The sequence below is a fragment of the Salmo salar genome, chromosome ssa01 (assembly GCF_905237065.1).
Source record: "Salmo salar chromosome ssa01, Ssal_v3.1, whole genome shotgun sequence".
Taxonomy (NCBI): domain Eukaryota; kingdom Metazoa; phylum Chordata; class Actinopteri; order Salmoniformes; family Salmonidae; genus Salmo; species Salmo salar.
This window is the reverse complement of record NC_059442.1, coordinates 167,015,368-167,022,042: the sequence shown is the minus strand read 5'-3', so window position 1 is coordinate 167,022,042 and position 6,675 is coordinate 167,015,368.

The following is a 6,675-nucleotide window of genomic DNA, read 5'->3' as shown; positions in this document are numbered from 1 at the left end:
TTAACACTTCAATATGTGTTATTTCATAGTTTTGATGTCTTCACTATTATTCGGCAGACTCAATAGCCCTGGCTTCTCAAATGACTGCCTCGCCTGGTTCACCAACAACTTCACAGACAGAGTTCAGTGTGTCAAATCGGAGGGCCTGTTGTCCGGACCTCTGGCATTCTCTATGGGGGTGCCACAGGGTTCAATTCTTGGGCCGACTCTTTTCTCTGTATATATCAATGATGTCGCTCTTGCTGCTGGTAAAATGCTAGTAAAACTAAGTGCATGCTCTTCAACCGATTGCTGCCCGCACCCTCCCGCCCGCCTCTGGAATAAGTAGGTGTGTCCAAACTTTTGACTGGTACTATATATTTAAACCCATGGCCTGACATACAACCTGAGGTCCACACCGTGCTTAGTTTGATGGTGGAATGAGAAGGAGAAATTAAGGCTAAGAAAATGAATCACTGGCTTAGAGCAAAGGGCTCAGTGATATAGTGGAAAAAAGGTGGTATTGCTTGTAATCTATTGAAAATATTGTGGCTGGGCTAATTTCCTATGTGGTCTGAGGGCCATGTGTGAGGTGTCCGTGTGGCCAAACAGTCTTGTGTGTCTTTATTGACCAAGGGCCAGCTTGAGTTACTGGAGCTGTGTTTTCTTTCCCAGGGCGTTCAAGGGACTCTCCTTCAGCACCGATGGAGAAACCCAAAGGGCAAATATCAGGAACCAGCACAGACACTGGCTGTCACTCCATCTTGCCTGAATCTTGGCCCTGTTGTCTTTTGTAATCTGTATTGGAACTTAAATTCAAAATGGCCACCCTGTTGACTTTGAAGGAGTCCCACAACAGTGTGGTCAACAGTAAAGGTCACGGTTCAGAAAACGAAAACAGAAGTGATATTGGGAGCAAATAGGAGTTGAGGTTTGACCCCAGAAAAGATTATCGATAATTATAAGCTAGACAGTGAGGGGCAAGTTAATAATCCAAACATAGGACTGTAAGGAGATGTGATGCCAGAGGTTGGCCGGTATACTAACATATAAACAGACCTCTCCAAACTGTGCACAAAGAGTCCGGTGTCCACCACGTTGCCATTTTCCCAACTGGGTGGTATAGCTCTCCTGAAGGTCCCCATTCCAAACTTAATTAAGAAAATGTGGATTTGGTGGTGCAATCGCCATTTTCTTGTTGAATAAATTGCTCTAATTGTTATTATGTCAACACCGCTAATATAACCTTTCTACTAAAGCACTTCTACTTCAAAGATGTGGCGTCACATCCAGAAATTACACCCATCTATCTGTATTGTTTGTGTTACGACTACCAGACATCACACCGTATTTAGACTATACAACGTGAGCCAAGAATGACGGAGTATTCGACATGGATGACATCTTCAACCATTACAGTAATTCCCCCACGAGGCAGTGTGATCTATGTTTCCAGCTGAGAGAACCAAGCAGAACAATTAAGAGAAAATCAATAATGAATAAAACATCCATATTTCACATTGAGCAACTGGTATAATGCAATACATATTCTCATTTTGTGACAGCCTGTGTTTCCTTAGGCACCGTGGGGACGTGAACGTCTTACGATTAAACCAGGGTGGGGTTGTCCCTAGCCGTTTAGAGGGTGTTAGGGGTGAGGGGGGTCAGGACTCTCCACATTAGCGTGTCACTATAGCCCTAGGTTTCCAAACACCCCACAAAGCCCCCCTAGAGTCCAGCGTGCACGGTAGACAGCAGGATTTACTTGACTGCAGGGCAGTTGGTAGTTTCAAGCTGTATCATTGAACCTTACTCTGTGGGCTTTCATTGCTAAAATATAACTACTTAAAATATCATTGCATTGTTTGTTTTGGTTGTTGGCTGCAATTCTGGTCACTGCAAGAAAGATCAGAATGAAAAAAATAGATTAAAATGATCTCGAAAACAATCTACAGTATTATAAATGTGTTAGTCTGATACCCCTTTGTCTAAATGATCATTTTGGCCATATCTTAAATGTGCAGACAAATCGAATAATATCACAAGATGGAGGTTAAAATATTAAAGGGCACACAAACATGGAAGACAGAGATGTAGGAGCCAACATATAATCAATACCACATCAACATAGTCCCCCAACGCACAATATAATCAGTACCACATCAACATAGTCCCCCAACACACAATATAATCAGTACCACATCAACATAGTCCCCCAACACACAATATAATCAGTACCACATCAACATAGTCCCCCAACACACAATATAATCAGTACCGCATCAACATAGTCCCCCAACACACAATATAATCAGTACCACATCAACATAGTCCCCCAACACACAATATAATCAGTACCGCATCAACATAGTCCCCAACACACAATATATAATCAGTACCGCATCAACATAGTCCCCCAACACACAATATAATCAGTACCACATCAACATAGTCCCCCAACACACAATATAATCAGTACCGCATCAACATAGTCCCCCAACACACAATATAATCAGTACCACATCAACATAGTCCCCCAACACACAATATAATCAGTACCACATCAACATAGTCCCCCAACACACAATATAATCAGTACCGCATCAACATAGTCCCCCAACACACAATATAATCAGTACCGCATCAACATAGTCCCCCAACACACAATATAATCAGTACCGCATCAACATAGTCCCCCAACACACAATATAATCAGTACCGCATCAACATAGTCCCCCAACACACAATATAATCAGTACCACATCAACATAGTCCCCCAACACACAATATAATCAGTACCGCATCAACATAGTCCCCCAACACACAATATAATCAGTACCTCATCAACATAGTCCCCCAACACACAATATAATCAGTACCACATCAAGATAGTCCCCCAACACACAATATAATCAGTACCACATCAACATAGTCCCCCAACACACAATATAATCAGTACCACATCAACATAGTCCCCCAACACACAATATAATCAGTACCACATCAACATAGTCCCCCAACACACAATATAATCAGTACCACATCAACATAGTCCCCCAACACACAATATAATCAGTACCACATCAACATAGTCCCCCAACACACAATATAATCAGTACCACATTAACATAGTCCCCCAACACACAATATAATCAGTACCACATCAACATAGTCCCCCAACACACAATATAATCAGTACCACATTAACATAGTCCCCCAACACACAATATAATCAGTACCACATCAACATAGTCCCCCAACACACAATATAATCAGTACCACATCAACATAGTCCCCCAACACAACCGAAAACAGGTTGGTGTCATTATCTCAACTACTGCAATGTGCTTACCATGCAACCTGCATAATAATAATTGGGATTTTTCAAAAGCACTTTGTCCAAGTGATCTAACCGCTTTACGTTGTTGTATGGGGAGAAACTCACCTCACCCACTACCAACCTCTAGTAACACCCACCTGGGGGATGCCATAGGCAGCCATTTTGCGTGAGAAACTCACCACACATCAGGGGCGCATTCAGCAGGACGCAACGTTTTAGAACATTCAGATATAGATTTGATGTAGAACAAACATGTCACTCTGACATGTAGAATAAGGAATCACGTCGGCTGTATTTGTGGAATTTCTATTTGCCACAAAAACGTTTGAGAACGTTTTCCAATGGAACATGGCACAGCTAGAGGTTATCATAAACAATTCTAAATGTTCTAGATTTCACTTTTATTCCTCAGTTTCTCATCAAACGCTTGTTAAGTCTGGTCCTTATCCTCAGTTTCTCATCAAACGCTTGTTAAGTCTGGCCCTTATCCTCAGTTTCTCATCAAACGCTTGTTAAGTCTGGCCCTTATCCTCCGTTTCTCATCAAACGCTTGTTAAGTCTGGCCCTTATCCTCCGTTTCTCATCAAACGCTTGTTAAGTCTGGCCCTTATCCTCCGTTTCTCATCAAACGCTTGTTAAGTCTGGCCCTTATCCTCAGTTTCTCATCAAACGCTTGTTAAGTCTGGCCCTTATCCTCAGTTTGTTAAGTCTGGTCCTTATTCTCAGTTTGTTAAGTCTGGTTGTTATCCTCAGTTTAAACGTGTTAAGTCTGGCCCTTACCCTCGGTTTCTCCAAACGCTTGTTAAGTCTGGTTCCTTGTTATCTCATCAACGCTTGTTAAGTCTGGCCCTTATCTTCAGTTTGTTATCAAACGCTTCTGTTTGGCCTTATCCTCAGTTTCATACGTGTTAAGTCTGGCCCTTATCCTCAGTTTGTTAAGTCTGGTCCTTATTCTCAGTTTGTTAAGTCTGGTTGTTATCCTCAGTTTGTTAAGTCTGGCCCTTATCCTCGGTTTGTTAAGTCTGGTTGTTATCTTCAGTTTGTTAAGTCTGGTCCTTATCTTCAGTTTGTTATTTCTGTTTGTTATCCTCAGTTTGTTAAGTCTGGTCCTTATCCTCAGTTTGTTAAGTCTGGTCCTTATCCTCAGTTTGTTAAGTCTGGTTGTTATCCTCAGTTTGTTAAGTCTGGTCCTTATCCTCAGTTTGTTAAGTCTGGTTGTTATCTTCAGTTTGTTAAGTCTGGCCCTTATCCTCGGTTTGTTAAGTCTGGTTGTTATCTTCAGTTTGTTAAGTCTGGTCCTTATCCTCAGTTTGTTAAGTCTGGTTGTTATCTTCAGTTTGTTAAGTCTGGCCCTTATCCTTGGTTTGTTAAGTCTGGTTGTTATCTTCAGTTTGTTAAGTCTGGTCCTTATCCTCTGTGTTAAGTCTATGCCCTTATCCTCGGTTTGTTAAGTCTGGTTGTTATCTTCAGTTTGTTAAGTCTGGCCCTTATCCTCAGTTTAAGTTTGGCCCTTATCCTCTGTGTTAAGTCTGGCCCTTATCCTCAGTTTGTTAAGTCTGGTCGTTATCCTCAGTTTGTTAAGTCTGGCCCTTATCCTCTGTGTTAAGTCTGGCCCTTATCCTCAGTTTGTTAAGTCTGGCCCTTATCCTCAGTTTGTTAAGTTTGGCCCTTATCCTCTGTGTTAAGTCTGGTCCTTATCTGGTCCTTGTCTTTCTTCAGTGGGGCAATGTCAGAAGTCTCATCCACCCCGCTAATGACAGAGAGCTTATTAGACTTAATTAGTGAGGGATACCCTTCAAAGTGCCCAAATTAACCCCCACTCAGATATCTTTAACCATCCTGCCTAGCTATTCAGAGAATGCTGTCAGGCTCTTCCTGGAGTCTAGTGTTTTGTGTACACTTGGAAGTAAGGAAAATAAGAGACAAACTCTCAAGAGTGACCAGGGTCATCAGCATGAAAGCTTCAAGTGTCAGAGAGATGAAACGTAGAGAGCGTGTGTAACTACCTGCCCTGTGGCAGCCATTCGTCTGGCTCAGGCATTACCAATCAATCATTGTAGAGTCTTTCTCAAAGGTGAGGAAAAGTATGGCAGTAATTTGACTGAAGGCAAGAGCGCATACCGGAGGTTAAAAACTGTCTTCCCTTGCACAGGCTCAGCCAATGGATGGTCTTCTGTGGCAGTGATTTCAAGTGAGTGAGTGACGGGCTGCCAGATTGACGGCTTCTTTTTCTCACACCTGTGACTGTCAGGCCGGCATAATGCGATAAGGAGAGAGAAATACGCCAGGCGTCAAAAGTTATTTTTGTACTGTACCTACTGACACTTGCTCCATACCGTCAAGCCTTCAGCAGCCGTACTGATGCTGAGCCCTGAGGTACACCCTGGAGAAGATAGTACGTATTTCATGCTGAGCGTGTGGAGAAACCGTACATGAGGCTTACCATTCCTGTTACTGACACGAACACTGCAGGATGAACTCTTCAGAATGGGGACAAAGCACAGATACATTTCACTCATGTTAACTATCACTGATCATATCAGTGTTGGTTGCTTTCTACAATTCACACCATTTTTTTGTGGATGTATCTTGGATTCAGATTGATATTTCAGGTTAGGATTGGTGTTGAGAGAACTGGTCCGAGACAATCCCTTAGAGCCTCTTTAAACACCAGGCATGTCTTTAACCTTACTTGTTGTGGCTGGTCAGTCCTAAGGAATAGAAGCCACATAGTACATAATCAGTAGTGAGTAGTGGCAGACAAGCAACAGTATGCTACCTACTTTATGTGGAAGGTATCGCTAGGCCGTCATTGTAAATAAGAAATTGTTCTTTGTTGACTTGCCTTGTAAAATAAAGGGGGGAGAAAAAAAGCTGGGGAAAAAAAGGTATACAATTGATGGACAGCTCAGTTGCATGTTACCTTAGCCTTACAACCAGTCCACTCTGAGTAACCTTGTTGCTGAGTAACCTTGTCCTCCGATATCAGTATCAAATCCTCACATATTCTGTCATATGCTATTTCTGTCAAGCTGATACAAAGAGAGGTGTTGTAACCATCTCTGCTCACCTTGGTGTCTGAACTTGGCCTCGCCCGGGAATTGTTTGTCAGCGACGCCAAACCAAACGTTGTCAAGCGACAGGTTTCGTCGGGTGGAAAGCTATTGACATCTGTCTCGGTCTGTAACTTCCACCTGAGCGGACGCAAATTATGAGGCGTCTGTTGGTGTTGGTGGTGGTGGTGAGGAAGCAGGACTTCTTTTACGATCAAGTGTTTGGCAATCAGGCCATTGTTTGTCTTACGCCTGCCGACGCGACCGAATGGAACAAATTAGGTTATTCCACTCATGTTAACC